The 22,480-nt window shown below is 44.7% G+C and overlaps 1 pseudogene across 1 annotated transcript in view; it reads left to right on the top strand.

The window, feature by feature from the left end:
• LOC147717644 (uncharacterized) overlaps positions 1-4,797 on the top strand; it is a 50,757-nt pseudogene extending 45,960 nt beyond the window's left edge. Inside the window, exons 2-3 of the transcript XR_015296082.1 lie at positions 231-305; positions 1,126-4,797. The product of XR_015296082.1 is annotated as an uncharacterized LOC147717644 (transcript). The remainder of the gene's footprint in view (positions 1-230; positions 306-1,125) is intronic.
• The last annotated feature ends 17,683 nt before the right edge of the window (positions 4,798-22,480 follow it).

Below are 22,480 nucleotides of genomic sequence, written 5' to 3'. Positions count from 1 at the left end.
TTGGATTTGAAAGAAGATGTGTGTTGTGAGGTTAGTTGTAGATATTAGGAGAATAAAAAAGTTTTCCGGAAAAAAGTCTAGATCAAAAGTACGTGACAATGGTTTTGCAGAGAACAAGAGTTAATTTTGTTTTGTATTTTCAGGACGTTTCATTGGAAGATAGGATGTAGAGTGATTCAAGTTTGATGCAAATAAGCTCTTGGTTAAAGCATCTCTTTACTTTCTTTCAGGTATTCAGGGACATTCCAGGCAGTGTGGCTGCCACCCTCGGAATAACACAAAATAAATGAATAAATAAACATAAGGTAAGGTTTCGTATGACCCTCTTTAAAATGTTTCACTTTTTCTTCTCCAATCTGTCTTTGCATTTTTATATCTCTTTAATTCCAGAATTTGACTACCTTTCCTGACTATTCTCTAGCTATATAGTTTGTTATTATAATAAAAATTAAATAAAAGAAAACAAATATGTGACTTTCATTTAGTCCTCTTCCTTATTTGTATCTATGCTCGCTGCTTTGAGCTTGTTTACTTACAAAAGTTAGTGTACTCCAGCGTCAGGCTAATTTTCTCCAGTTCCATAAATTGTGTGACACTTTCTTCTTTCTGCCTCTATCTATAGGGCTGTTAGCATAAGTAAGGGTTCTCTGGCAAAGTGCATCGTCTCGCCGGGAGTTGTACCAGTGTTCATTAAAATGCCCCTTCATTGATCGCTGACATAAAGAAGAGATGAATCTTCTATGTGGGCAGGGGAGCAAACAATGTCTGATAATAAACTAAAGGTGTTACAGATATCTTGCTGTGATGCCAGCCATTGTCACAGAAGGAGTAAATTGTTGGTGTTGGATGATTCGGAGAATCTGTGTTGCAATGTATGTGTAACTCTGTGTTTTTTCTTCTGTATTCACTAATTTTGCTCTCAGAACATTGAATTCCAGTGGTTCCAAGTTCCCTAGCTACACAGTGCTCTCAAGAGCTGTCTCAAGAGCTGTTTCATCCCTGTCAGATATGCTACTCAAACTGATTTCCTACCTCATTACTGTAAATGCTTTCTTTCTGCAAAGAAAACAGTCATCATTATTATTGTTTTGTGTTAATTTACAATTTCTAACTGTATTTCTACAGGTCACTGAAACACAAACCAAAAATGAAACTTGATGTAAAGAATTATTATGAAGAAAGTAAATCATTCTACATTCTAGAGCTCTAAAGAGAAACAAATTATTTCCGCCAGGAATGGTGAAGAATGTGGAGTGGAAGAAACAGCTGAACGTCAAACTGATTTTTCAGATTTCTTATGGTCATTATAAGTTGTCAAGTCCCCAAAGTAAAATGACCCGAAGCAATGACCAAATTTACCATTTCAAGGTGTGTAAGAACTAAAAACCTTGATGAGAATTGATATCCACACAGTGCACCTGACAGGAAACGATCAGTGTTGTAAATTTGATTGGATGGTATATAAAGAATGCCTTGGAGACCCAAACACCTCCCCAACAAAACAGTATCCATACACATGATGTGACAGAATTGTCATGATGACCAACCACCTCAATTGAAAAGAACAATCTTTCATCTACATCTCCTGTGATTCAAGAGGAGCGAAAACATTTAAAAGAAAGTAATTGTGAAAATTATTTCTCTGTTGTCAATACAGCAAAATATAGAAAGCTTTTCTCCACCAACTCTGTCTCTTGGGTTGAACCGAGTTTTTCAAAGTGTCCTGGCCTGCCAAAGTCGATCATGTACCTGCTGTGGCTTTAGCCACACAACAAGAAAAGCTTGTACTGGGATAGGAAGCTCAGAAGGGCCCAGTTTTACTCTGTTGATAGTTCATAGTTCCCAAAATCAGTGTGGTATGTCCTAATCCCTGATCATTCCTTGAATAAACACATGTATCTAACGTGTGAGCACTAAACCCCAAGAAACTTATAAGGGCTTTTAAAACTCCTAAATCAAAAGCGATTAACTAGAGTCACGAAGTTAGTCTAATTATACTTGAGAGAACTCACCTAGGCATATGTTGGAGAAAATAGCTCTGTGAGTGGCATATTAATAATAGCAAGGGGCTCCTCTGTGAAAATGTATTAGACAAGTTAGATAGGCTGCCTTTAGTGGTAAGAACATGTATATCCACATAAAAGCTATCATTAGCTAAATGCAAATGTTTGGCAGAGAATGTGCAGTGCATTTTAGATGTTAATGCTGAGTGTAACATAAAAAGGGCAGACTCTGGAATAAGATTCAGTCTTAAACATGGCATGTATCCAAGAACAAATGCAACATGGAGATACATACATTTCAAATAAGAGCAATGAATGTGAGAACAGCTTTAGCTATCAATCCTATCTCACTGAACATGAGAAAACTCACACTGGACAAAAAGCTTGTCAGTGCCCTGCATGCCAGAAGGGTTTCAATCACAAATTCTCTCTCATTCAACAAGTGCAAATATCCCCTGGGCACAAACCTTATCAGTGTTCTGAGTGCCAAAAAGGCTTCAGTGTGAAATCTCGTCTCACTCGACATGAGAGAATCCATACTGGGCACAAACCGTATAAGTGCTTTGAATGCTGTAAAAGTTTTAGTCACAAAATTAATCTTACTCAACATGAGCGAACTCACAGTGGACAAAAACCGTATCAGTGCCCTGAATGCAAGAGAAGCTTCAGTCAGAAATCTGGTCTCACTCAACATGAGAGAATTCACACTGGACAAAAACCATATCAGTGCTCTGAATGCCAAAAAAGCTTCAGTCGGAGATCTGGTCTAACTCAACATGAAATAACTCACACTGGACAAAAACCTTATCAGTGCTCTAAATGCTGGAAAAGCTTCAGTGGGAAAACAAATGTAATTCAACATGAGAGAATCCATACTGGACAAAAACCTTATCAGTGCTCTGAGTGCCAAAAAAGTTTCTATGTGAAATCTGGTCTCACTCGACATCAGAGAATCCACACTGGACACAAACCATATCAGTGCTCTGAATGCTCGAAAAGCTTCAGTCAGAAAAGTAATCTTACTAAACACGAAAGAACTCACACTGGACAACAACCATGTCAGTGCGCTGAATGCCAGAAAGGTTTCAATCATGAACCCTCTCTCATTCAACATGCGAGAATCCACACTGGGCACAAACCGTATCAGTGCTCTGAATGCCAAAAAAGCTTCAGTGAGAAGTTTAGTCTCACTCGACATGAGAGAACCCATACGGGGCACAAACCATATCAGTGCTCTGAATGCTGGAAAAGCTTCAGTCAGAAAATTAATCTTACTCAACACGAGAGAACTCACACGGGACAAAAACCGTATCAGTGCTCTGAATGCCAAAAAAGCTTCAGTCAAAAATCCTATCTAATTGAACATGTGCGAATCCACACTGGACAAAAACCTTATCAGTGCTCCGAGTGCCAAAAAAGCTTTCGTGTGAAATCTGGTCTTACTCAACATGAGAGAACCCATACTGGGAACAAACCATATCAGTGCTCTGAATGTTGGAAAAGCTTCAGTCAGAAAATTAATCTCACTCAACATGAGAAAATTCATACTGGACAAAAACCGTACCAGTGCCCTGAATGCCAGAAAGGTTTTAATCTCAAATCTTCTCTAATTGAACATGTGAGAATCCACACTGGACAAAAACCTTATCAGTGCTCTGAATGCCAAAAAAGCTTCCGTGTGAAATCTGGTCTCACTAAACATGAGAGAATCCATACTGGGCACAAACCATATCAGTGCTCTGAATGCTGGAAGAGCTTCAGTGAGAAAATGACACTTACTCAACATGAGAGAACTCACACTGGACAAAAACCGTATCAGTGCTCTGAATGCCAAAAAAGCTTCAGCCAGAAATCTGGTCTCACTCACCATGAGAGAACTCACACTGGACATAAACCTTATCAATGCTCTGAATGCTGGAATAGGTTCAGTGAAAAAGCATGTTTAGTTCAACATGAGAGAATCCATACTGGACAAAAACCTTATCAGTGCTCTGAGTGTCAAAAATGTTTCAGGGTGAAATCTGTTCTAACTAAACATGAGAGAACCCATACGGGACAAAGACCCTATCAGTGCTCTGAATGCCAAAAAAGCTTCAGTCAGAAATCTGGTCTCACTCAACATGAGAGAACTCACACTGGACAAAAACCCTATCAGTGCTCTGAATGCTGGAAAAGCTTCAGTCAGCAATCTGGTCTCGCTCAACATGAGAGAACTCACACTGGACAAAAGCCATATCAGTGCTCTGAATGCCAAAAAAGCTTCAGTCAGAAATCTGGTCTCACTCAACATGCGAGAATTCACACTGGACAAAAACGTTATCAGTGCTCTGAATGCTGGAAAAGCTTCAGTCAGGAAACTACTCTAACTAGACATGTGAGAACTCACATTTGGCAAAGATCTTATCAGTTCTCTGAATGCTGGAAAAGCTTAATTCGGAAAATAAATCTCACTAGACATGGGAGAACTCACATTGGACAACAAAACCTTATCCATGCAATGAATGCCAGAAATGTTGTAAATGCAACCTTTCCTCATGAGAGAGTCAATGTGGGAGACTAAAAGTGCTCTTTTAGGGGTCATCAGGGGTTGCAGTTGTGACCCCTGGACTGCCCTTAGTTACTCCTGGCACTGCCTTTGAGACCCCTTTGTCCTAAAGCCAGTGGAAAGCAAAAAAGTTAAACAGGGCTCTGATGAGCCATGTTTACTTTTAGAAGGTTGTGGTTACCACAGACATCTGATTGTTTAACCAATAACTGCTTTCAGGAGTAAAACACAAACTACACTGAAACAAAATGTCAGTAAAAAGGCGTCTCCACTTCTTTGGTCTGTGAGCATGAGGGGAAAATGGAAATCAAAGCAGGAGAAATAAGAGTAAAGACAGAGGAAAGTGAGAGAGGAGGGGAGAGAGAGCAAGACTAGTGGAAGCATAGAGAAGATGGGAAGAAGACACTGTAAAGTGGCAGATCAGTGAGAGACAAAAATGGCAGTGTGTGAGAGAGATAATAAAGAGAGAGCTAACTTGGAGGAGACCAATGTAAGAGCGATAGAGCACAACAGGTGTGAAAAAGGTTGAGATACATGAGCAAAGTGAGAAAGACAGATTATAACAATAATAGAGAAAAACATAGTAAGAGCAACATAAAAAGTTTAAGACAGGTGTGAGAAAAAAATGCTAAGGAAACAGATGGCTGAGAGAGATAGCTGAGAAACAGCAGATAGGTCAGAAAGAAAATTCAGAGCGGGAGGAGACGATGAGATAGGAGATTAAAGGGCAGATTGGTATGAGAGAACTCGAATAAAGAGAAGGCAGGCTGGTGAAAAAGAGAGGCTATAAAGAGACTAATGAAAAAGAAGGTAAGACAGTAGGAATGTTGTGATAAAGAGACAGAAAAGTAAGGTATTGCGACAGCTAGGAGAGGTGGGACAGAATGGTTGTATGTCAATACAACGCAGTGTTTACACTGCATTACCATTACAACGCTGGTTTTACAATTCAAGTTGTTACCACGACTTGCGCTGTAGGGTGCTGGACTTAGGAATAGTAAGATTTACTATTCCAACACCACCCTACGTACAGTAGGGAAGGTGTTGGAATAGTAAATCTACTATTCCTTAGCCTACAGTGCCCTCCAGCGCAAGTCGTGGTAACGACTTGCGTTGTAAAACCAGCGTTGTGATAGTAGTGCGGTGTAAACACCGCATCGTAATGGATGTTCCCCGACAGAACTAGAGCAGTGATATAGAGACAGGTTAGAAACAGATGGAGTGGGACATGAGCGGGAGACAGGTGATAGAGGCTATAAAGAGACAGATGAGAAAGATCATATCATTTCCCTTCCTGTGATGTCCTCTGAGACAAAGGGCATGTGATGTCACTACTGCTACCTGTGGCATTTTGATGAATTGACGTCCATGTCCTGGGGAGTAGTTCCTGCATCGTAAAACCTTCACATGAAGCAGCCACAAAGATCTCAAGCCTTAACTGTCTTAATAACTGTTTTGTGAGAATAGCACACCCAAGCGATGAACATGCTTCAGTTAGTCAAATTCCTTGGTAGTTATTTGTGGCTTCATGCCATTCATTGTGTTTTGCTCTGTGTGTGCAAGTGAGCCATGACTCTGACCCACAAGATGCAGTCATTATCCAACTTTGAGGCCACACCCTTATGTTTGGGAATGCAAGTTACCTCAAACTGTTTCTAGCCTTAATGAGCCGCACCAGTGAGCTACAGTGGTAATCTCTATGGGACCAATGTCTGTTCATTTCTGTGCCACTTAGGGCTGATAATTGAGAAACACTAGAGATGATGGAAGGACTGGTATTAATCACTACAACATTCCAATACAATATTCTCTAGTCTTTGTGCAACTACAGACAGGGCCAACCATATGTGTACCATTCTTGCACCACCCTAGGTAATCTTAATTACTTCTGTTCCGAGGGGACACAGCCTAGTATTACAAAGATTCACTTTAGTGGCCTCTTTTCATTTCCTTATTGGTACTCATGGAACCTGTTTCCCATCTGTTGAGGAATGTTTCACAGGCTTTAGAATCATATGAGATACATCCAGCAGAGTCTCACAAACAACCAGGCCTATTCATAAACTACAATAGGCCGACTAACGTACTACAAATGCCATTCGCAAACATACTTATGGACATTCCACCTTTCCTATTGTTTTCTGCGCATAGATCTCTGCGCCAATTGTGAAGTCTATGCACCCTATACGTTTAAGTAGTAAATGTGGAAGGGACAGCGTAGAGTGACTGGGAAATACTTTTGACTAAAGGGGAGCGGTTAGGGGAGGGCGAAGGAGGGATTTCAGAAGGGGCATGCACTCGCTCCCAAAAGTGTAAGTCCATTGCTACTCACAAACTGAACTTCTAAAATAAAGTTACTGCAGACAAAAAGGACCCAAAAAGAATTGTAAGTGTACTCCAGCTCAAAGCTGGAGTATGCCCAGAACCACAGATGACCATAAACTGGTACTGCAGCACCGTCCCAGAGAAAATAAAGGAGGTAGGTATTTTGAATAAAACCCAATAGGAAATAATGCTAAATTACATTTTTTAAACTAGTTAATCAATATTGATGTTTTTAAATAATTATAAAATATCTAAAGATAAAATATGTTTTAAAATATCTTGGGCCAGATGTAGGAGGCCATTTACCGACCGGTAACGGCCGATTTCGGCCGTTACCAACCGGTAAATGGGCATTTGTGATGTAGGGGCCCTAGTTTACCGATTCGGTAAATTTACCGAATCTGTAAATTTACTGAATCTGTAAAATACGGAATCGGTATTTTTACCGATTCGGTAACTTCCTGATGTAGGTGGGACTCTTCTAAATCCCAAAGGCCTTACAGATTCGGTATTTTACCACCCAATCCAATTGGGTGGTAAAATACCGAATCCAGGTGTGCATGCACATATGTGCATGCACACCTATGCCATACATGGCACACATGCCTGTGTTAGGGGTGCTAGAGGGTGTCAAAGTGACACCCCCTGCACCCTTGCAGGATTCGGTATTTACCGAATCGGTAAATACCGATTCGGTAATGCCCATTGATTCCTATGGGCTTCAAGGCCCTTAGGAATCAATGGGCATTACCGAATCGGTATTTACCGATTCGGTAAATACTGATTTTAACAGATTCAGTAATTCAATTACCGAATTTACCTACATCTCCCTTCTTCTATTTTACAGATTCATAAATACCAAATCGGTAAAATTCGGTATTTATGAGTCGGTAAAATAGAATTACCTACATCTGGCCCCTTGACTTTCTTAAACCATAATCATGTTTTCTTTAATTCTGTACATCACATTTATTCATTAAAGCTGTAAAAATGTTACTTTAGGTGGTATGTTATTCAATTTAAATTTAAGAAAAATTGTTTCAATTTATGTTCAAAAGAATTAAGTTTTACATTTAAAATAAATTATTAAGTCTATAACATTTAATATTTGTTGTAATATTTTTCACATATAATACAGTTATGTAATTCTACCTATACTTAAACGTAGAGAGTTCCCGCCACTGGGAAATGTTTAGAGAAAATGTAAAAAGTTAATTATATTAAAAAAAAATATTTTTGTTAAATATAAATGTACATTTAATTTTATATATTGTTTTTAAAGAAACTCCTAAAGTAAAATGTTTGTATTCACTTACTATGTATATGAACTCAAACTTACAAAAAGTTATGTATAGAATATTGAATTTAAGAACAAGTCATTCACATGTATTTTTTAATTGAAGATTAACATGTTTTTTACCATAAAATAATTATTTAAAAATACATATTGTGGTTTAATATTCTGTTTTTAAAATTGCAAAATAAATTACTATAATATATGATTAATCCTACTGGATTGTATTTCAAGCCACTGCCTCCATTATATTTGGTGGGAGTATGTTGCAGTATAAGTGGGTTGCCAAGTGTGTTGCTGGACTTACTAGTGCTTCTTTTTGGTGTTACTTACAATCGTTAATTTGCCGCCACCCCATTTAAGGCAGTGGAGGTCTGCAAATCTACACTTTTGAATAACTTTACTCTTGTAAATGGTGAATAGTCAAAAGTAGCAAAGTTACTCAAAAGTATATGTGTATTCTTGCATGTGCAGATTACTCATGGGTGTAAGTTACCATTGAGGATGGCGTCCAAGGTATCTAACTTGACAGGAGTGGTGAATCTGAAGTGGATGCTGCTACTTGGATTGCTACTGGAGCAAATGGGAAGATCCTACTTAAACACCAGACCTCTGGTCTGAGCATTTGTTTGACTGAGGAGCTGCAACAAATAGCTTGAAGTATTATTTCTGTACTTGCTCCATCATTGGGCCTCATGAGGGACTCTTGTCACAACTATTTGATATTACAGTGCATGATTACAAAATTCCTCTATACCCTTAACCCTGTTACCAGTTTTTAATATTATACTTTCCATTATCCTTCTTTTACATGATTATGTTGTGTTTACCATCACATGGGTGCTAAAGATACTTTGCTGTTAACTGGTTCTGAGGTACTCTTATCCTTTGTGTGCATTTGTATATGATAAATAGTTTACCCTCACTGTATGGCTGCAATTTATGCACAGAGTTACCAAAACCTGAGACATCTGCACCTTGATTTGCCTTTATTGGTATTCTACCTTTCCATTTGGATAACTGAGATATGGGTTTAATCACTGATCCACCTTTGAACATGCTCTTATTTACCTTAATGGTTATAAGTTTCATATTCAAACTATCAGCGTGTGCTCCAGTGCTCAAACCACGGTTCTATACTTTGGCTCGGATCATCGACCTCAAACCATCAACATAACTTGGAAGCTCCAAAGACTTTGCAGCTGATTTAACTGCCTCAAGTTTCATGCATTTTGATGGCCTTAGATTCAGGTTTGACTTGATCACCAACTTTACTTTGTTGGCATTTTGCACTTCAAACCACATCTGTGCAGCTGCTCACCTTCTGAGACGGACTCCTCCCAAAACGTTGCATCAAATTCCAGTATTAATCTCAGTGGAGACTAGACTTACTAGTGCCCCCTCTAGCATGGCTAAGTAAGACAACTACTATTGTGTATAAGCCTTCAACACTGAGTCAGTGGATCTGCTTTTTTTTCCTTTTTTTATTTATTTACCGTTTTTGGGGTTTTGAGTAGATGACTAACAATATCCTTTATTTCCTTTAGGACAGTCGTTTTTGGTAATGAATAATCCTCAAATCACAGACATCTTTTTGATTTAGCTTCTGAGTAATTATTAAATATTCGTGTTTTTCTAAACTTGGTTTGAATCTTGAAGTTCTTTGTCTCTTTTTACTACGTTGTATTGACATTTGTGACTTCCACTGTTTTGCTTTCCTTCGAGTGTGCCTTAGGCCTTACTGCTCAACCCCCGTTACCAAAAGCGAGCTAAGGGCACTTTAGTGGAAGACATAGTTACCATTGCTGACGGAAGTATGGAAAAAGGAAAGTAGGCTGAATCCAGGAAGCAGACAACCTAGCTTAAAAATGTTTACTGTCTTAGGTGGAATCTGCACTGACTGTAGATGCAAAAAGTAAAACACTTATGGAGAGTTGTTGGTAGCTGTGACCCCAGAATTTGAGACTTGCACCCTCAAACAGTTGCAAGAGCTAAAGATGCTACCCTTCAGACTTCAAGACTCCGCAAACTCAGACGGCCCGCTCCTATCATACAGTTCTCACACTGTTACCTGAATCACTTTACCCTAAGCTGTGTACAAGCATTTTACATTAAAAAGTTGTGTTGTGTTTTCGAAACTGGTTGGCACACCCTTTGTATGCAAATAAGCCCATGACCAGACACCCCAGGCTCCCATCTCTACTAGTGCAAATAATAATGTAAGCACTGTAACGTTATAAAAATAAAGGGCTATATTGAGAAATAATAGGCTTCGAAGTCACACAGTAGTGGTTATGTAGTTCTTTGTTAGTTTTCAATTCATGTTCATTTGAAGGTATTCTCCAGGTTAATTTTTTCTTAGTATAACATTTATTTTGCTCTTTGATCTCCATCAGTTAAACATGTGAGGTTTGACATAGGATATGTTGTTAGTGTTCTTAGACCGTTTCAAAATCCCTTTGTTCTGGATTTGTCTGCATGTGTTTTGTCATCATGCTCGGATGTACCTTCTCAAGGCAGAATGTGCTGTAATAGGAATAATAAATCAGACACATATTACATTCTCAGAGCTGCATATAGTGTCAGAAATAAGATGGAATGAACCACTTTAAAGTATAACAAATCATGACGATTAAAAGTCCTTTTTAGGTTTTGCCTGGCGAAAAGATGCGCTTCTGCGCATCTTTTTCGCGCAGGCGAAAACCTCTTGAGTTGTATACGGGAGACAGGAACGGCCTCCGTCTTTCATTGGCTAGCTCCATAAATGGAGGCTAGCCATTGGAAGACGGGCCTGTCCGTCAATGCCGGACCAGATTCGGGGGCGTTCCCGAGAATTTTTGGCTTTTGGCTACGTCACGCGACGTCAGCCAAAAGCCGGGAACGCCACCGAATCTGTTCCGGCATTGCCGGCACCCGCCTTCCTGTTTCGGTGTCTCCCGCCGTCCGTGTCCTCTCCCGCCCCCCTCCCCCCGTCCCTCTCGATGAACAGCCGGTATTGCCGGCACCCGCCTTCCTGCTCCGGTGTCTCCCGCCGTCCGTGTCCTCTCCCGCCCCCCTGCCCCCGGTTTAAAACTCGGCACCACGCTCGAGATATGCAGACGGCTGCAAAGGCTTGTCTGTCCATGGAGCAGAGTCAATTAACGGTGGGGTAATTCATGCCTGGGACTCAATCGCCTCTTTTATGGGTGTTGTACTCTGCACCACGCTCAAAATATGCAGACGGCTGCAAAGGCTTGTCTGTCCATGGAGCAGAGTGAATTAACGGTGGGGTAATTCATGCCAAGGACTCAATCGCCTCTTTTATGGGTGTTGTTTTTGGGACGCAGTGAGTTCAAAGCTAACGATCACAAGTCAAAAGTTCCCTTTGAAATGAGTGGCATCAAAGTTAACTGGAAGCCCATATCGAGTGGAGGTGGGGGCTGGACTTCTCGCCCCAGCAGCACTTGCGGCTACAGACTCAGCCGCTGCATCAGCCATTCTGCGCATGGGGCACATTCATAATTGGGCTTGGGCTCCTGAAGCGTGGGACGCCCGTGTCGATGGTGGTGGGAGCTGGACTTCTTGCCCCAGCAGATTAATGCCGAGGAGAAGCATGCCCCTTTTAAGAGGGGATCAGGCTGCCGCTTTTATCGTGCCTATGAACACACTTAACAAAATAAAAAGTCCTTTTAAATGTCAAATTAAATGCTACTTTTTGTACGTTCTGTAGTCCCGGGAAAAAAGACATTCATTGTGCCATCAGGATACCTCGGTGGGTGTTTTATTAGTATTTTATTTCATGTTTATAGTTTTAAGAGACTTTTTTATCATTCGACTCCGCCCCCTTTCTGTTTTATTTTAATCTTTATACGTTCAATAGAAAACAGACCCTGGGGCCGGGCCTTTTGCTGTAGATTACTTTTGTTTTCCTAAAAGCATTCCTTCTTTAATTGTCGATTCACATTATACAGAATACAAATGGTGGACCCACTCCACAATCATGTTAATTGTAAAGTGTTTTGTGTTAATATGAAATGTGTAAACAATGTTTGGCAGTAAGACATATGCATAACAACCCCCGCCCTCGTGACAAAAAAATGTCTTTCCATGCGTGAATACTGCTCGTTCGCCTGTTTTATTCTGCAGCATTACGAGCATGTTTACTGCGAGGTGCAATCATAGCGCCCACAAGGACCATTTGAAAAAATCAAGCGCTAAGCTTGCTCTTCATCTCCCATTCTCTGTTCTCGGTTGACTTAGGAGAGCACATTTTCGCTGCAATAAAGTGGGGGCGGCAGGCAAGTGTAGCGCTGGTTGCACCCCCTGCCTACTAGGGGTGACTGCAGTTCTCCTGAAGGGATTTCCAGCGGTCCGCACCCCACCTACAGGGAACCTCGACACCTACAAGCTGTGTGATCACCCTCGCTGAGCATGAAGCCTGCGTTGTTTTTGGGACGCAGTGAGTTCAAAGCTAACGATCACAAGTCAAAAGTTCCCTTTGAAATGAGTGGCATCAAAGTTAACTGGAAGCCCCATATCGAGTGGAGGTGGGGGCTGGACTTCTCGCCCCAGCAGCACTTGCGGCTACAGACTCAGCCGCTGCATCAGCCATTCTGCGCATGGGGCACATTCATAATTGGGCTTGGGCTCCTGAAGCGTGGGACGCCCGTGTCGAGTGGTGGTGGGAGCTGGACTTCTTGCCCCAGCAGATTAATGCCGAGGAGAAGCATGCCCCTTTTAAGAGGGGATCAGGCTGCCGCCTTTATCGTGCCTATGAACACACTTAACAAAATAAAAAGTCCTTTTAAATGTCAAATTAAATGCTACTTTTTGTACGTTCTGTAGTCCCGGGAAAAAAGACATTCATTGTGCCATCAGGATACCTCGGTGGGTGTTTTATTAGTATTTTATTTCATGTTTATAGTTTTAAGAGACTTTTTTATCATTCGACTCCGCCCCCTTTCTGTTTTATTTTAATCTTTATACGTTCAATATGAAACAGACCCTGGGGCCGGGCCTTTTGCTGTAGATTACTTTTGTTTTCCTAAAAGCATTCCTTCTTTAATTGTCGATTCACATTATACAGAATACAAATGGTGGACCCACTCCACAATCATGTTAATTGTAAAGTGTTTTGTGTTAATATGAAATGTGTAAACAATGTTTGGCAGTAAGACATATGCATAACAACCCCCGCCCTCGTGACAAAAAAATGTCTTTCCATGCGTGAATACTGCTCGTTCGCCTGTTTTATTCTGCAGCATTACGAGCATGTTTACTGCGAGGTGCAATCATAGCGCCCACAAGGACCATTTGAAAAAATCAAGCGCTAAGCTTGCTCTTCATCTCCCATTCTCTGTTCTCGGTTGACTTAGGAGAGCACATTTTCGCTGCAATAAAGTGGGGGCGGCAGGCAAGTGTAGCGCTGGTTGCACCCCCTGCCTACTAGGGGTGACTGCAGTTCTCCTGAAGTGATTTCCAGCGGTCCGCACCCCACCTACAGGGAACCTCGACACCTACAAGCTGTGTGAGGACCCTCGCTGAGCATGAAGCCTGCCCTCACACAGGGAGAAAGAACAAAGGCGCCAAGGAATGGCGGCAGCGAGTACTGGGCCCCGAGGGGTGACCCGGTGCTTTCACAGCCGGCCCCACCGGCCCAGGGGTGCATTCTTGTGAATATGCCTTGGTCCATGTGGGCGGGAGGGGTGGGGGCTCTGGCTGTGAGACCCCCTCCTGTGTATGCGTGGCTGCCTTGAAGCGCAGCGGTATTGAGCGTGGAGAGCTGGTGCGAGGGTGTCCCTGGGCTGGGCAGGGGGCGGCTCAGAAGAAGGACAGGGCCTGCTCCCGCAGCAGCAGCCGCTTCTTCTTCATCCGCCGGTTCTGGAACCAGATCTTCACCTGCTGGTCGCTGAGGCTCAGGCGGTCCGAGAGCTCCCTCCGTCGCTGGCGGGTGATGAACTCGTTGACCATGAACTCACCCTCCAGCTCGGCCAGCTGCAGCTTGGAGTAGGGCTTGCGCTTCTTCCGCGAGCGGGTGTGCATCGGGTACCAGGGGACCCCTGCGGACCAAGAGGGAGGGAACAAGGCAGAGTCAGAGAGGGGTACATGGGCGGACGAGCATCTGTCTCCGCTGCCTGGCGCTCTCGGCGCTAGCTTCCTTTGTCTCAGCACAGCCGCCTTTCTATAGCGCTCCCTCTCCCTGCGCCTCGAAGACTAACTAGAAATACTGCAGGTTAGATAGAGAGACAGAAGGAAACCAGTAGCATCGCTAGGTAGCCCGATAGAGAAACGGGGGCAGATACAATTAATTTCATGCCGATAGGTGAGAGATATTATTACACCGACAGATGGGTGGCTATATTGAGGGATAGATAGATAGGTGGTAAGTCACTAGATGGATAGATAAAAATACAGAGGGGTAGATGAATTAGATACGTGGCTAGATAGACAGACAAACGCATAGATAGATAGATTGATAAATCACTAGATAGATAGATAAAAATGCAGAGGGGTAGATGAATTAGATACGTGGCTAGATAGACAGACAAACGCATAGATAGATAGATAGATCAAGTTTTCTGAAGCTTTAAATGGTTTTGGTTCTCGGATATCTGTTCTGGAGCAAATAGTAGGATCTTTAGAAGGGTCTGTAGACATACTACATTTAAGCATTTGCGGCCGGCCCAATGATTTCTTTAGAACTATGCTGAATACAGGTCCCAGAATTCCTCAGAGTGAAGTTGCTGACAACATTGGAGCGGGAGCATCCCCTCTGGCCCAGGCTCAGGTCCCATCTAGAGCCGCATTACTCTCTCCTACGAACCTCTGTAATCATCTTCAATCTGCTCCCTTTCGTATAGCCGGTGATACTTCCGGTCAGCCAACCTCAGTCCCAACCCAAGTGCCTGCTCAAAGGAATGGTTCCAACTCCCTATCGGCTGCTCCTAGTACATCCCAAAAATCTTCGTTTGGCAGACTATCCTTCCTGCATCACCATTCAACTTGGGACTAGTATCCTTATATAAGGAGACCATCACCTTGACTAATCAGAGCCGAAGGGTGAGGTGGGCTTCCATTGTTTCCTCAGTTTTTGTCCAAAATTTGATTCTTGCATGTCCAGCTGATTTTCACTCCTGTTCGTCTGAAGAAGAGTTACCCCAGAGTATTCTGAAGTCATTTCATAATATCAGCAGTTTTATTAAATCCGGGCTCTGTAAGATCGATCCATCTCTCGTAACGTTTGTAGAAAGATCGGTTGATAGGCAGTGTTCTGAAAATCATCAGGATCTCTGGAAACGTCTGCATGAGAGGCCACTTGCCAAGATAAGGTGAAAAGGGCCAGGACTGCTTTTAGAACGGCCTGTAAGGACAGTAAAATACAGCACAAATAGGAGTTGTGAGATAAGTTATTAACTGCTAGTCTTCAGCGAGACAACTCCTGTTTTTTGGTGTGTCGTCAATTTGCCCCTGTTTAGCAATGATCACCTCTCTAACCAGGCCTGTACTATCTCATTCAAGCCCTGGGTTGTTCATTTTAAGGCCATCTATCACCTTGATGAGGAGCCTGAGGTGGGGAGTGATTTGAGGACTGACTAGCAACAATCCTTGTGAAGATAATTGGTTGCAGTCAGAATTCAACTTGCGCTGGTAACATTTTACTAGACCTTGGGCTATTGGGAGGAGTTTTATTTCCAGGTCTGCTTTCAAGGAACTCACACGCATCCACAAGCGCTGGCAATGAACAGACTGTTTTATACTGCACAAAAATACATGCGCAATAACAATTTTATATGACAGATGAGGAAATGGTCGCTTTTAAGTATGAAATTATTGGTTTCTAAGAGTATTCGTGCCCTTCTTCAACAGGTAGACTAAGCATGGCATGAAGGTTACAGCAAGTCCATTATACTAGGGTTGTGTCACCAAAGAAGCATTGGCAAAGCCTGTAGTGCAGATTCAGAGTGCAGATTCAGAGTGCAGATTCAGAGTGCAGATTCAGAGTGCAGAGTGCGGCTTTGCGTGTGTGGCTCTGTGTGGGTGTAAAATGCAAGAGGTCATGCATTTGCGAGCGATTAAGCTATTGGCATTGTAAATGACAATGCCATTTATTTATGTTTTAAAAAAAACACATAAATAAAAATAATGTCAAGAGCAATGCCAATAGCTCTAACTTTAACAAAGGCAAAACCATTGCATTGTAAATGCTTGTTTATCTTGGAAACCATTTACCCTCCAACCACACTTTGACTGTCTTTACCTTGGACCATGTAGCATAGAGGTTGGACTGAATATCCATCATGCTGCAGATAGCCAGACTCTGGCTTTCTTCAGTCACCAGCCCCTCTGCCTGTTTAAAAGTTCCTGTGCGTCATCTGTAACCAGGCATCACCATGCTCGCATCTTATACCTATGTTAAGGAGCGCTAGGCTTCCATCCTCCTCCATGTGTAAACACACAAGTGTGCCATCGCGAACCTGGAGCCACTGGTCTGTATGTAAATGAGCCTGTGTACCGACCGTAACCTGGCTCCCTTACGCATATGTACAGAAGCAACAGACTATTGTAGCTCCTTGCTATGTAAATGAGCTTGTACGCCGTCTGCAACTAGCATCACTAGTTTCATGTTTCCTGTCTATATGAACAAGCTTCACTCAATCAATCACGCACTTGTTAAGCGCTACTACTCACCGGTGAGGGTCTCAAGGTGCTGGGGTAGGGGGGTTTCGCAGGTTCCATTCCATCAAGGAGGGGGGTCTGTCGTAGTGCCACGTTTTGAGGTTTCTTGTGAAGATGGGGAGAGATGTAGTCTGTCTGAGGTGGAGAGGGAGGGCGTGCCAGGCTCTGGTCACGAGGAGGGAGAAGGAACAGCTGCCTCATCTGGTCTTTCTGGTGCGGGCACCACGGCGTAGGAGAGCTGGGCTGATCGTAGGGCCCTTTGGGTGCGTGGAATTTAAGTCAGCTGTTTACATTTACATACACATGCTGGTCCGGTGTCGAGGAGGGCCTTGTGAGCGTGGGTGAGCATCTTGAAGGTGACTCTAGCTTCGATGGGGAGCCAGTGGAGTGTGCACAGGTGTTGGGAGATGTGGCAGTGTCTTGGCAGGTTGAGGACCAGTCTTGCAGTGGCGTTCTGGATGTTCTGTAGCTTGCGTGTGAGGTTTTTGTTTATTCCAGCGTATAGTGTGTTGCCGTAGTCGAGTCTGCTGGTGACCAGGGTGTAAGTGACAGTCTTTCTGTGTTCGAGGGGGATCCATTCAAAGGTCTTGTGTAGGAGACGGAGGGTGTGGAAGCAGGAGGATGAGACAGCGTTGATCTGGCGGTCCATTTTGAGTTCGGAGTCCAGGATGATTCCCAGGTTGCGTGCTTGGTCCGTGGGGGTGGGCAGACATCCGAGGGCGGGGAGCCATCAGGTGTCGTTCCAGGCATCGGGTGTGGGCCCAGGATGAGTACTTCCGTTTTGTTGGTGTTTAGTTGAAGGCAGCTGTTTTTCATCCATTTTGCGACGGCTTCCATGCCTTCTCGAAAATTGTGTCTGGCTGTGTTGGGTTCATTGGATAGGGAGAGGATGAGTTGGGTGTCGTCTGCATATGACAATGTTGAGTCCGCAGGTTCTGATGATGGGGGGAGCAGAGGCATGTAGACGTTGAAGAGCATAGGGCTGAGGGATGACACCTGGGGGACTCTGCAGGTGGTTGGTGTAGGGCCTGAGAGGGAAGGGGGGAGTCTTACCCATTGCGTTCTGCCGGAGAGGAAGTGGATCAAGTCGAGGGTCTTGTCTTGAATCCCTGCATCGTGGAGTCTATGTATTAGGATGCGGTGAGGGACTGTGTTGAAGGCCGCTGAAAGGTCGAGGAGGATGAGGGCTGCTGTTTCTTCTTTGTCCAGTAGGGTCTGGATGTCGTCTGTTGCGGCAATGAGGGTGGTTTCCCTGCTGTGGTTTTTTCTGAAGCCGGATTGGGAGGAGTCGAGGATGTTGTGCTCTTCGGTGAATGTGGCGAGTTGGCGGTTGATGGCTTTCTCGATTACTTTCTCTGGGAAGGGGAGCAGGGAGATGGGTCTGTAGTTCTTGAGGTCGGTGGGGTCCGCCGAGGGTTTCTAGAGGAGGGGGTTGATCTTGGAGTGTTTCCAGTCGGAGAACAATGCGGTTGCCAGGGAGCGGTTGATGGTGTGGCAGAGCATGGTTGCAATGGTGTCGGCGGCTCTGTTGAAAATCTGGTGGAGCGGTGGTCTGTGGGGGGCCCCAGAGTGGATGGAGTTCATTGTCTTCAGTGTGTCTTCGGTGGTGAGGGCTGTCCAGTTGTTGATCCTTGGCTTCAAGGTGTCGGTGGTTGGTGAGGTTTCAGTGTGTTGGTTGTCTTCATCGAAGTTGTTGTAGATGCTCTTGATTTTGTGGTGGAAGAAGGTGCTGAGTTTGTCGCAGAGGTCTTGTGAGGATGGGATGTCGGTGGACTCGCTGGTAGGTTGGGCAAACTCCTTGATGATGTTGAAGAGTTCTTTGTTGTTGTGTGCGTGGGTGGAGATTCTGTCTTCGATCGCTTTTTTTCTAATTTTTCAGATGAGTTGGTGGTAGACTTTGGTGTTGGCTTCTGTGGATTAGGTGTTCCTCCAGTCCTTTTCGAGTCGGCACCAAGTGCATCTGGACTCTAGAAATTCGGTGGTTAACCATCTAGCTTTCTTGGCGTAGGAGTTGTTGTTTTTCTTGAGGGGGCTAAGGTGTTGGCGCTGTCAGTGATCCATCTCTGCAAGGTTCGGGCTGCGGCGTTGGGGGTAGTCGTTTTCCACGACGGTTAGGGTGGAGTTGCTGAGTAATGAGGCTAGATGGTCATCGGTGACTCTGGTCCAATTTCTTCGTGGGAGCAGGTGCTGGTGTCTGTGGATGGTGGGTGTTCTGAAGGTGAAGTGGACGTATCTTTGGTCAGTTACATGGGAGTTCGGTGATGTGGCTGAAGGTGATGGAGTTTTCTGTTGTGAAGAGGGGTTCGGGGGTGTCCTGGTGAGTGTGTGGGTTTGGTCACGATCTGGCGGAGTATAATGTTGTGGACGATGTCTAGGAGGGATGTGGTGCTGGGGTCCCGTTGGTTGTCGAGGTGGAAGTTGAGGTCTCCCAGCAGGGTGTAGTTGGTGAATGCGATGGCCTGCAGGGAGATGATGTCCATGATCGATTCGGCAAAAGGTCCGCGGGGTCGGTAGATGAGGCTTCCTCTGAGGGTGGTGATGGGGCTGGCCAGTATATGGAAGTGATGGTGTTCCATCAGATATGTGGGCTTGTCGGAGAGTGTGCTCAGGTGGAGAGTGGATTTGTGGACGATGGCGATTCCTCCTCCCGGGCGGTTGGGGCGGTCCTTCCTGTAGATCTTGTATCCTTGGGGGATGGCGATGTTGATGTCTGGTCCCGAGGAGGTGTTGGTCCATGTTTCAGTGAGTAACGCAACGACCGGGGTGGTGCTGTCTAGGAGGTCCCAGATTTCGGTGGCATGTTTGTGGATGGATCGGACATTGAGGAGGATGCATTGCAGGGTCTTCGGTTCTGGTGTGTTCTTGCAGGTGGGTTGCGCGTGGTCTGTGATCTTGGCGGTGCTGCAGGTGTGCCGGCAGCGGTGACAGCTGAAGGGTCCGTGGGTGTCGGCCAATGACGCTAGCTTGCAGTTGTTGTTGCTAGCGGGCCGCCGGGTCGTAGTGTTGGCGGTGCGGTCACGGGGCGGCCCTGCTGGTTGCGGTCGGGCGCAGACGGGCTTGCCTTTGGCGCTTCAGCGGCACGGCCACCATTAAGTAGGGGTCGGGGAGGGCTGGGCAGCTGGGAGGCCGAAGCTGGCAGGGGAGCAGGATTGGTTGCGCTGGTCGTACTGGGGGGGAGGGACCGCTGGGGCAGCAGCAGCTGGGAAAAAACGGGCGGGAAAGGAGGAATAAGAGGGGAAAAAAGGAGAAAAAGAGTGAAAAAAGGCAGAGAGCAAGGAAAGCACAGAAAGTAGAAAAGTGCAGAAACGATTTGAAAAAAAGTGAAAAACAAGTTAAAAATGGACTGGACAGCAGAGCAAGACAAAGGAGAACAGAGGTCCACTGGACCACCAGGGAGGCTAAGGGAAATAAGGAAATTAGTTGAAAAACGAGAGGAAGCTGAGAGTGTGCAGAACAGAAAAAGACAGAGAGAGAAGCATAACCAGTGGAAAAATAACATAAAGGTGAGCGGAGCGAGGCAAAGGAGAACAGGGGTCCACTGGACCACCAGTGATGAGGCGTGGGTGATCCTGCGGGTGGAGAAGGGCCTTGAACACTAGCACACACGAGAGTGGAATTACAGGGGCAAGCCTCACTTAATGGTGGTGCTGCGATGGAGGGGGAGCAATTTCACTGACAATAAGTCAGTGGTCTTGCTTGTGTCATGAGCACTTAAATAATGTGACTCCTCCCTATGTAAACACATGTGTGCTATCAGTAATCAGGCACCACCAGACTGGCATCTACATATGTCAATGAGCATTAGACTAAAGTGACTCCATCCTGTATAAATATGTGCCATTAGTAACTAGATTCACATATGGAATGTGCACTGGGTTCATATCACTCTTTCCTATCAAAACTTGTGTGCCATCTGTGACCAGGCAAACACTCTCTCATGTGTCCCCTCCCGTAGAAAATGAACGTGTGTGCTGTTTAACAAGGCAGCACTATGCTCACATCTTTCACACTTCTAAAAGAGCACAAGTCTCTTAGCATTCCTTCCTGGGTTAACAAGCATGTATGTTGTCTCTAACAATGAACACCAGAGTCATGTCAACCCTACTTTTTAGGTCTCGTCCTACGCAACGCGCTGCATAGCAGGGGACCTAATGCCATCAGCAGAGCTTTTTCAGTAAAGAAGTGCGTGGGTTGCATTGCTTGCAATGCAACTCGTGCACATCTTGGCGATTTCCTTTCGGGAGCCATATGGTGGCGCCATATGGTCGCACGCTTCCGAAAGGAAATCGCCCATGCCCCCTCCCCCTGCTGCCACTTTACTGCCGCGCAGCCAATGCTTGTTTCTATTGATGTGTTCGGGCGTTGCGCTGCCTCGCACAGCGCCCGGTTTAATGTTATTTTTTGTTATTATGTGTTCGGGTGCCAGTCTGCCTCTCCCGGTTAAACTTTTTAGGGCTCGCCTGCTGTGCGCATGCGCATAGCTGGCGAAACTCTATAGGGGCTTAAACAGCGTTTACCCAAGCACGATTCCACTGGCGATTCCACGCAGTGCATGTGCTTTTTAGGTCATTGCGCAAGCACAAGCCCTAAAAAGCGCGTGCACAATGCCACCAGCCGCCTGCCTGCCTGCCTCGCATTACCACATCAAAGGCAGCCCAGCCTCCCTCCCACAAGCTTATCAGCGTGCGCTCATCCCCTAATTATTCACGGCCGGCCGGCCGTACTTTCAGTTTCACGGCCGCCGGCCGTGTCTCCTTTTATGCATCTACTTTGGTTTGCATTTCTCTTCTCGTGTTTCCCTTTGCTCCCCCTCCCACGAAGCCTTGTCCCTCTCCTCATTCTCCACCTCGTCTCTCCTTTCCTCCCGCTGGTCTGGGTGAACTTTCAACGTTACTATCATTAACTCCCTCTGTACCTCTCCTTGCATCCTCCTCTTTACTTCGATTCCTGCCGTTTTCTCTCTTCTCCAGCTGTTTGCTTTGCTTCCTTGTTTTTTTTGGTGATGTGTTCAGCCACTGTGCTGCCTCGCACGGCGCCCGGTTTCATGTTTTTTTTTTATAGGGATGTGTTCGGGCGCCGTGCTTGCTCGTTTCATTTCTTTTAAATTATCAGATGTGTCAAACACTTAAAAGGTCCCAAAGATGAGACCTATTATTTTTGCTTGCCACTGAGAATGGCCCCACTGTTCCGAGGCTTCGAGCCCACGGCGGGCACTGCCACGCGCATTGATCGTTTATTACAATGAGTAGCCTCTTTCATAACTCCCGGGACAAAGCAGCGCTTGTGAATGAGCCTCGTCTCTGGCTGTGTATTTGCATGGACCCCCATTAGAACGCATCGCTGTTCATCCAACTGAAAGGCGCTGCAACGCCTCTCCAATGGAAGACTGCGCGCTATACTATGCTCATTTTTGCCAATAATATATGCTTTCTTGAGGCGTGCAGGCATATCTTCTCGCTCGAGTCTTCTGGTAATTCACGTTGGATTGTCTGTCGACTCGGGCTCGTCTCAGCAAGCCTCGTCTCTGGCTGTGTATTTGCATTGATCCCCATTAGAACGCAGTGCTGTTCATCCTACTGAAAGACTCTGCGACGCCTCTCCAATGGAAGACTACGCTCTATACAAATGCCAATTTTTAATAACAATGTATTCATTTTT

The sequence above is a fragment of the Lissotriton vulgaris genome, chromosome 5 (genome assembly GCF_964263255.1).
Source record: "Lissotriton vulgaris chromosome 5, aLisVul1.2, whole genome shotgun sequence".
Lineage (NCBI taxonomy): Eukaryota > Metazoa > Chordata > Amphibia > Caudata > Salamandridae > Lissotriton > Lissotriton vulgaris.
Note: the sequence above shows the minus strand (reverse complement) of the source record. Positions and strands in the feature narration are given on the sequence as shown.